Genomic DNA, 10,265 nt, shown 5'->3' with positions numbered 1-10,265 from the left:
TGTTTCCATGTCCTGGCTATTGAAATAGTGCTGCAGTGAACATTGGGGTACATGTGTCTTTTTGAATTATGTTTTTCTCAGGGTATATGCCCAGTAGTGGGATTGCTAAGTCATATGGTAGTTCTGTTTTTAGTTTTTTAAGGAACCTCCATACTGTTCTCCACAGTGGCTGTATCAATTTACATTCCCAACAACAGTGCAAGAGGGTTCCCTTTTCTCCACACCCTCTCCAGCATTTATTGTAGACTCTTTGATGATGATTGTTCTGACCGGTGTGAGGTGATACCTCATTGTAGTTTTTTTTTTTCTCATTGTAGTTTTGAGTTGCATTTCTCTAATAATTAGTGATGTTGAGCATCTTTTCATGTGCCTCTTGGCCATCTGTGTGTCTTCTTTGGTGAAATGTCTGTTTAGGTCTTCTGCCCATTTTTTGATTGGGTTGTTTGTTTTTTTGATATTGAGCTGCATGAGCTGTTTGTATGTTTTGGAGATTAATCCCTTCTCTGCTGCTTCATTTGCAACTATTTTCTCCCATTCTGCGAGTTGTCTTTTCATCTTCTTTATGGTTTCCTTTGCTGTGCAAAAGCTTTTAAGTTTAGGTCCCATTTGCTTATTTTTGTTTTTATTTCCATTTCTCTAGGAGGTGGGTCATAGAAGATCTTGCTGTGATTTATGTCAAAGAGTGTTTTTCCTATGTTTTCTCTTTAAGAGTTTTATAGTGTCCAGTCTTACATTTAGGTCTTTAATCCATTTTGAGGTTATTTTTGTGTCTGGTGTTAGGTAGTGTTCTAATTTCATTCTTTTGCATGTAGTTGTCCAGTTTTCCCAGCACCATTTATTGAAGAGGCTGTCTTTTCTCCATTGTGTATTCTTGCCTCCTTTGTCATAGATTAGGTGACCATAGGTGAGTGGGTTTATCTCTGGGCTTTCTATCCTGTACCATTGATCTATATTTCTGTTTTTGTGCCAGTACCATACTGTCTTGATTACTGTACCTATGTAGTATAGTCTAAAGTTGGGGAGGCTGATTCCTCCAGCTCCGTTTTTCTTTCTCAAGGTTGCTTTGGCTATTAGGGGTCTTTTGTGTTTCCATACAAATTGTAAAATTTTTTGTTGTAGTTCTGTGAAAAATGCCATTCGTACTTTGATAGGGATTGCATTGAACCTGTAGATTGCTTTGGGAAGTATAGTCATTTTCACAATATTGATTCTTTGAATCCAGGGGCATGGTATATCTCTCCATCTGTTTGTGTAATCTTTGATTTCTTTCATCAGTGTTTTATAGTCAATTAAAAATCATCGTATGAGGACAATCATGACTCGATCTCCGGGATGCGGGCGCTGGAGGAGCTGTGTGGGGTCCCCAGTCCCTCCTTTCTCCCCAGGGGGCACCCGTTTTCTCCTGAGTTTTCCAAATGTTTGTTGAACAGTGTCTCACATCCACACCCCTGGCCTCCCAGCCTAGCTCTTCCTAGGGCTGGGAATAAATGCCTCAAATTTCAGATCCTTTTCGCATTCCTAAATGCCAGCATCCCCTCTCAGATTCACAGGATCATAATGAACAATTTGTCCTCCATGGTGCTTTTCAAACAGACCCAATATATTGTTTATCCTTTTTCCACAGTGTCATGGATGTCTCTTTTTACAAGATTTATTGTTTTGTCTATGGAAAGAGGAAAAGCAAAGAGTAACCGGCTGGAACTGGGTTGCATGAAATCCTTGTGCCTCTCCCCCCAGGGTCTCTCCTGGGCACAGACATCCTATGGGAAGTCCTTTGGGTGGAGGTTCCTCGTAGGAAAATTTTCTGGGTGATCCGTCCTGTCAGCACTGCCCCTCCCTGGGTTTGTCACTTTGAAAAGATTTAATCACTTATTTGAATCTCAGTTTTTCAAAAATTTATAATTTAAGTGGTCAATAGAGTTTGAAAGTATAAAATATTTCCAAAGAGGCAGGAAATAGGTGAATAGCAGAAAAAAAGAAAATAGGACTTACCTGGTGGCGCAGTGGTTAAGAATCCGCCTGCCAATGCAGGGGACACAGATTCCAGCCCTGGTCCGGGAAGATCCCACATGCCGCAGAACAACTAAGCCCGTGCGCCACAACTACTGAGCCTGCGCTCTAGAGCCTGTGAGCCACAACTACTGAAGCCCACGCGCCTAGAGCCCGTGCTCCGTGACAAGAGAAGCCACCGCGATGAGAAGCCCACGCACCACAACGAAGACCTAATGCAGCCAAAAATAAATAAATAAAATAAATTTATTAAAAAGAAAAAAAGAAAAAGAAAATAATCTAGGGACTTCCCTGGTGGTCCAGTGGTTAAGACTCCGTGCTCACAATGCAGGGGGCCCAGATTCGATCCCTGGTCAGGGAACTAGATCCCGCATATCTCAACTAAAGATCCCGCATGCCACAACGAAGACCCGGTTCAGCCAAATAAATAAATAAATATTAAAAGAAAATAGTCTAGAATTACTTAAATTCTTGTTTCCCTTTTTTCCTCTCCTGAGTGTGTAGTAATAGGATGTTTTTCTTTCTTGGGGAGGAGGGTGGTATTTTCAAATGGAATTCCAGAGCTTACACTTGAACAGCAGAAGTGTTCCTGCATGATTAATTCTTTATAAAACAATTTCTTGCCTTGGAAATAATATTATTTTCCAAAAGTAATGAATACTGTGAATTTTCTTGTTGAACTAGGAAAATGCCTTATAGTTTTATACTCTCCTTTTCACATAAACATTGGGTTTGTGTGATTTTGCTGGATCCTTCAAATACTGAGTTTGTGTCATTTCAAATGTCAGTGGTGGTCCAAAGCAATGTGACTGGGAGCAGAGACCTGAGGTCAGTGCCTCCAAGCAAAGCACCCCCCCGACTCGCCTCCGCAACCCCAAACCCCACCCCACAGCCCCGCCAAGAGCCTGCAAAGGAAGTATTTGTAGGCCCGGTTGTTTTTCCTGGGGAGTCTCCCTGAACAGGTGTCCTTGCTCACACCCACTGCAGAAGGAGTCTTTATTTTGAGAAAAGCTACAGAGCCCTCGAAAGCTGGGGATATACATGCTCATGGTGGGGAGTGGGGTTGATGCCCTTTTTGAGCTTTTAGTTGTGGTTCTCCTGGGCCTGTTTGTAGATGTAGGTTGGAGTTCTGCATCCACAGTGCAGCTGCCCTCAGAGTGTATTTGTTTACGTTGAGAAAGTCTGTGAAAGTCAAGAGTTCTGTGTCCTGGGTTAGGGCTCATGAATTTGGAAGCTCATTTTAGTCACAGCCTGAAACTGAGTCCTGCTGAGAGTTTTCTCACTGTGGGAATGGAAGCCTGAGAAAGGGAGTGGTTCCAGTATTCCCTGGGGAGAGGAGGGCATGTGGCGCTCCCAGAGTCCATCCCTGTGGCTGCTCAGGTGCCCCCACCCTCCTTCACCAGGGACTGACCTGGTCCAGCGGTTCTGTCTCAACCAGGAGAGCCTAGCCTGTGTTAAACTTGCTGAATGTGGCTCCTTCTGCCCTGTGGAGCTCAGGCTGCTTATCTGTGCTGATTCCAATATTTGTGTTTCTTTCCTTCGAATTCTTTTACCGTTGAATAGTGCAGCCCTTTGGCTCTTGTTTCCTTTAGCACTTTGTAATTAATTCCCTATGTGAGAAATAACATTGTTTGTTTCTTGAGCTTAAAAATGTAAGTTGATTGAGAGAAATGATGTCATCAAGGCAAGACAGTTACGGATCTGCTGACTTTAAAAAAGCGCAGAACGTGAAAGTTGCGAGTTATGTTTTATTTGGGGCAAAATGAAGAGTATAGCCCAGGAGACAGCGTCTCAGATAGCTCTGAGAAACTGCTCCAAAGAGGTAGGGGGGAAGGTCAGTATATATGTGATTTTGGTGAAGCGGAAATACATGCAATCAAGCACGTATTTTTTACAGCAGTTTTCTGCTAGTCTTGTGAAGGTTACTGCTAGTCACGAGGAGTAGACGTCACCATGAAGGATTTTAGTACTTTTCTAGATATGAGGAGATGCAGAATTGGGCTCATAAAATCATCTCCTGAAAATATCTAACTGAAGACTTGTTCTGCCAGTTTTTCCCAGAGCACAGAGTTCCTCATTTCTGCTCTCCACCCTGACCTCCTTTCAGGGGGTGTTGAAAGTCAGCAGCTGCAACGGAGCATGATTTAATACCCGTAGAGGCAGATGGCAAGTGCCAGTGGCAAGTGCCAATTTGTAGTTGACAGAACCAAGAAGAATTTCTGTTCCTTTTAGGCAAGATAACTTCAACTTGTGAGATGAATATATTTAAGTTCTCAGATACATTTTTCATTTTTAGATCAGTGTTTGTATATGCATGTCCCTAGAGAACATTTAAATTTCAAAGACTAAAGTAATTGAATTTCTATTTTAATTGATGTGAGGAAAACTACTCAAAGCTTATGTAAATCTTTGAAAATACTACTACATATAAGGGGCTAAACTAAAACCACTATTACATTATAATATTCTACTTATTCCTGAAAGTACCCCCGTGTGAGAATAGGGAAAGGACAAACTAGGATGCCGCATATCCTTTAAGTTGGAAAGAGTTTGAAAATTTTCTTTTCTTTTTGTATGGTTTATAATTTTGTAACCATTAGTGTTTAAAGGAATTAAATCTTAGAATGATTTCCTATGTAAAAAAAAGTTAAACTTAAAAAAAGGCTGTCAGATAATAAATCTAGCATGCATAAATTTCTCTGTTAATTTTAAATAAATCTGTAAAAAAGGAAAGTCTAACTTAAGAAAATTCACTGCCCGCATATCCTGGTCCCGTCTAGCACTGTTACTCGTCAACCACCCCCAGTATACAGTTTTGCTCTTTTTTTTCTATGGCCGAGTGGCTTGTGGGATCTTAATTCTCTGACCAGGGATCTAACCCAGGCTCCCTGCACTAGAAACACAGAGTCCTAGTCACTGGACCACCAGGGAATTTCCAGTTTAGCTCATTTTTTGAGCTTCCTGGGGGTGTTTGTTTAAATAAGGTTCCTGGGTCGGTGGTTTGCTTCACTTATTTCTTCTGTTTCTTTGTATCTTTCTTCTCTTTCATATATTCTTGCTCTGTGTTTGTTATACCTTTTGTGATTTTCCCAAAGTTCTTGGACTTCTGTTCTGCCTTTGTTGTCCTTCTCATCTCTTTGGAAAAATGCAGTGTAATTACTGACAGTTGGGTTTTCTCTTTTTGTAATGCAAGTGCTTGACTTAAGCTTTGATTGCCAAGGCATCCACTTCAAAGAGGCATCCACTTCAAAGACAGCTCTTGCCAGCCACAAAGAGCCAGGCCACCTCCCCCCACTTAGACTCCTTTGTTTTAGAGATCTTGGTTGATTTCAATAACCATTTGAGCCACTTGTTTTCCTCTTACTGCACTTTAAATTCCTGCTCTTATATTTTAAATTCACCAATAAAGAGTGAGCTTCTGAACCCTAGGCCTGCACCCTCTATCCCAATAAAAATAGAACCCCAGGCCCCCCTCCCCCTCGCCGTCACTCCCCACCATACCCCACAATCTCGCTGCGTGGCCCCTGGTGTGCTGTGTGATTTGCAGGTCCTATAAATAATAAACCTTTATTTTTTTCAAAGTTTCCTGATGGTTATTGCTGAAGGGCAACCAGCAATCATAATAAGAACCACAAAGGCTGGTCCAACCATAACATTAGTTATTCATAGGCTGAGACCTGCACAAAATAAAAGGTTCTATTGACATTTTCTCAAGCTTACTGGTTCTTTCCTTACACATTTCCACTGTGATGAGCATCCCCCCTTTACCCAGGAATACTTCATTTCTGTTCTGTTTTTTTTTTTTGTTTTACATTTCTTGCATTTCTCTTTTGTTTTTTTCTTAGTGTTTCCATCTCTGCAAACATTACCTATCTATTTTTGCATGCATCTGCTATTTCTATTAGAGCCTTCAGCATAATCATGTTTGCTTGATTCAAATATCTGGTAATTGCAAGATATCTGCTACATCTGAATCAGGTTCTTTTGTTTGTCCTATTTCCTGAAAAAAATTTTTTAATTCTTTTTTTAAAATTTATTTTTAAATGAAGTATAGTTGAATTACAATGTTGTGTTAATTACTGCTGTACAGCAAAGTGACTCAGTTATATATATATATATATATACATTCTTTTTTATATTCTTTTCCATTATGGTTTATCACAGGATATTGAATATAGTTCCCTGTGTTATAGAGTAGGACCTTGTTGTTTATCCATTCTATATATATCAGTTTGCATCTGCTAACCCCAAACTCCCAATCCAACCCTCTCCCACCCCCCTCCTCCTTGCCAACCACCAGTCTATTCTCTATGTCCCTGATTCTGTTTCATAGATAGGTTGATTTGTGTCATATTTTAGATTCCACATATAAGTGATATCATATGGTATTTGTCTTTCTCTTTCTGACTTACTTCACTTAGTATAATAATCTCTAATTGCATCCATGCTGCTGCAAATGGCATTATTTTGTTCTTTTTTATGGCTGAGTAGTATTCCACTGTATATATGTACCACATCTTCTTTATCCACTGGAAAAAAAATTTTAAGCTTTCTATTGTGCCTTTTAATTTTTTCTTGAATACTGGACATGATGTACTGTAAAAAGGAACTGAGGTAACTAGGTCTTTAGTGTAAGGTTTTATGTTTATCCAAGGATTTAGGCTATGTTTACTATTTCTTGTAACTGTCAGTGGCTAAAGTATCCTCAGGTTCCTTGCTTTTGTTTCCCATGACATCTTTGAGGATACTATAGAGACTTCTTAAATAAGTTTGGAAACATACAGTTCTTTCAGTATTTCCAACTGTTATTAAACAGGACTTTTCTTGATGTAGTGGCATGTTGTGGGTGGAGAGGAAATGTTCTATCGTCCTATGATTTGGTCTCAGTATTTTAATGAGCCTGTATCCCTGGGCTGTGTGACCTTCTGTGGTATGATAAGAAAAATGTTTGGTCTTTGCCCATGGTTCTTAGCAAAGACCTCCTAAAGCCCTTGGACTTTCTGAGTGATAAGTGTGATAAGAGCATCTTATGTCCTAATGAGGCAACTGTTTCCAGGCCCCTAGATGGCTTCAGGATGGGGCTTGGTTGCTAGGAAGACCAAGCTTTGATTAGAGGCTTAGAACGTTCAGCCCAGTTCCCAGCCTCTGGGGAGGAGAGAAGGGCTGGAGATAGAGTTATTCACCAATGGTCGACATAAGGAAACTCCATGGAAACGTCTAAACCTCGGGATTCAGAGAGATCTGAGTTGGTGAACACATCACCATGCTGGGAGGCTGTCATGCCAGGAGAGGGCATGGAAGCTCCCTAGCCCCCGACCACCACTTTGCCCGGTGCACCCTTTCCATTTGGCTGTTCCTGACTTGTATCTTTTACAATAAATTGGTAATAAAAAGTAAAGTGCTTTTCTTCACTCTGATGATCGTTCTAGACAGTCAACAAGTGTGAGGTGTTCAAGGAGCCTCTGAATTTGTAGTGGGCTATGCAGAAATGTGTGTAGGCTGCCCCCCCCCCCAATTTGCGGCTAGCATGTAACATGGGGGCAGTCTCATGGGACTGAGGAGTCCTTATACTGTGGGGTCTGAGCTTAACTCTGATTAGTTATTAGCAGAATTGAATTGAATTGTAGGCCATCCAGTTGGTTTTGGAGAGTTTGATAAATGCTTTCAGAAAACACACTGCATGTTTGAAGTCAGGAGGGAAAAATAACCTATTAACCTCACAAGTTTTTGTTTGCTTTGTTCTGTTTTGTTTTTGGCCGCGCCGCATGGCTCGTGGAATATCTTAGTTTCCAGACCAGGGATTGACCCCAAGCCCTCGGCAGTGAAAGTGCAGAGTCCTAACCACTGGACCGCCAGGGAATTCTCCAACCTCCCAAGTGTTTCTGAGTCCCCACTGCTACCCTCAACTTAGGTGAGGCAGAGAGGGTAGGGGAAGCTCAAATTGACAATTTCCCTCCCACCGTGTCAGTTTGGCTAGTAAAATCCCAGGAGTTAGATTTTGGTGAAATAGAATCTTTTGAGGACAGGCCTTGTTAAGCAAAATAGACTATTTGGGGCATATTTCGGAATAGCTATTTTTCTCTCTTTCAAATTTTGGAGGCAGCGGTTTGCCCTGCAACCTCAATTCTTTGATAGATCTAAGAAGAGCGGTTGCTTTTAAGTTTGTTTGCTTTTTTAAATAGTGAAGATGGGAATGTCACCTTCTAAGCTTCTTATCTGGAAAAACAAAAACCCAAGGTCTCTGACTCCATTTTTTAAATATTTGACTGCTGGTGTGTTAGAAAAACCAAGTAGTCTTCCTCAGTGGGCAAAATCCCAGTTCTTTCCTCCTGTGTGTCTCCTTTATACTCATCCAGAACAATCACTTCTGACATTTCTGATACCAAATGTGTGAGAGTTTTTCTCCACAATAAACAATTCTCTGTGACACCCGTCAGGTATCCTGCAACTTAATCCGAGCAGTATCCAGGCAGAGATAGCATCCTGTCCCACTGGTTAAGGGCTCAGTCCCACAAGACTGCTTCCTCCCCACTTCTGATGCCAGTTGCAAGTGTAGGTTCTTAGGTTACTCACAACTTCTGTCTGACTTGCCTATAAATCTGAGGTTCCCACACAACCCCCTCCTTGGGTCTGATTAATTTGCTAGAGCAGCTCACAGTACTCACAGAAACATTCACTTAATTTACCAGTTTATTAAAGACATGATGAAGGATACAGAAGAACAGCCAGATGAAGTGATACATAGGGTGATGTCTGAGAGGGTCTCTGTGGAGCTAGGGTGCATCACTCTCCCCATATGTAGATGTGCTCACCAACCTAGAAGCTCTCTAAACCCCATACCACTGGGATTTTACGGAGGCTTCTTCACATAGGCATGATCAATTATTAACTCCATTTCCAGCCCCTCTCCCCTCTCCGGAGGATGGGTTGTTGGGCTGAAAATTCCAAGCTCCTAATCATGGCTTGCTCTTTCTGGTGACCAGCCCCCAACTGGGAGCCCAAGCAGAGTTGCTTCAATAGAACAAAAGATGGTCCTAGTGCTCTTATCAATTATGAATTTACAAGCGTTTCAGGAGCCCTGTGTCAGGGACAGGGTCAAACACCAAATATTAGAACTAGAGGTGTTCCTAGTGTTCTTGTCGCTTAGGAATTTACAAAGGTTTTAGGAGCTCTGTGCCAGGAACTGGGGAGAAGAAACCAGTACATATATTTTTATTATCTGACAGCTGACAACTTTATGGTCTATCCCTCCTTCTTCCCCTTGTGCCCCACATCTGTACAAAGTGATAAAAAAAAAGTGACAACTTGCTGTGTCGGTGCTGGCAAGAGATTCACCAGAAAGCCCCCACTGTGTGTGTGAATTCCCATCCTAGCTCACCTCTTAACCTCAATAAAAAACCCAGGCCAGGCTCCTTTCCTTGCTCTCTGAAGGCATTTCCCACCTGCTTGAGAGGCCTGCCCCGCTCTCCCCAGAGCCCTCAGTTATCAAGTAATTAACCCTTTCATATATTTCTGGTAGGTGTGTGGTAGTCTCCACTACTCAACCAAACCTTGGGTGGTGGTCAGAGGTCTACCTGTCTCAGCAGGTTATAGAAAAGGTAACATGGTATATATATTGTAATATACTTCGCTTATTTGTTCTATTGATAAATCCTCCAGATCTTTTCATATCAATAACCTTTGTCTTTTGAAAGTACATATGATAATGAATTTATGTAAAACATCCTTTCTAAATACACACTGGCTTGTTACCAGTTTTTGCTGCCCAAACCATGAATTGCTACATTATAGGACAAACAAATATACACAAGGTATGTTCTTTTCCAACCTTAATTACTTCTTAAAATTTTTATCATCAGATATATTCGAGGAAAAACGTACAAGACGTTTTGTGGTAAGATTTAGTAATAATATAAACATCCTTGGAATCATCATGAAGATTCATAAATGGCCTGTGGGCAGTGGTGAAAGTCTATTGATATTCTTTATCCTTCATACCTTCACCATCTGTTGGTTTTTACCCAGCAGTGTTCTTTCAGTTTTGCCTCCTTTGATCTTTCAAAAAATGAGTATTAAAGGAATTTCATTGAAAAGGTTTTCCGGTGGTTTCTCTTTCTCAGTGTTTCACACACGCTAGTGTCTGAGGCTTCAGGACTTGTCTAGGACTGCGGGGTTCATCCTCCCACCAGAGCCAAGTGCCCCTGAGGCCGGCGGGCTTTATAAAGCACCGAATGAGTCCGGGTGGGGAGGGATGG

At 41.4% G+C, this 10,265-nt stretch overlaps 1 non-coding gene across 1 annotated transcript; it reads left to right on the top strand.

The window, feature by feature from the left end:
* Window positions 1–2,298: 2,298 nt before the first annotated feature.
* TRNAV-CAC lies at window positions 2,299–2,371 on the top strand. Its single transcript has one exon. It is a non-coding gene; the product is annotated as a tRNA-Val (tRNA).
* The last annotated feature ends 7,894 nt before the right edge of the window (window positions 2,372–10,265 follow it).

This window comes from Balaenoptera musculus, chromosome 3, assembly GCF_009873245.2.
Source record: "Balaenoptera musculus isolate JJ_BM4_2016_0621 chromosome 3, mBalMus1.pri.v3, whole genome shotgun sequence".
NCBI classification, from domain to species: Eukaryota; Metazoa; Chordata; class Mammalia; order Artiodactyla; family Balaenopteridae; genus Balaenoptera; species Balaenoptera musculus.
The sequence above is the reverse complement of the archived record's forward strand: the minus strand, read 5'-3'. Positions and strand labels throughout refer to the sequence as shown.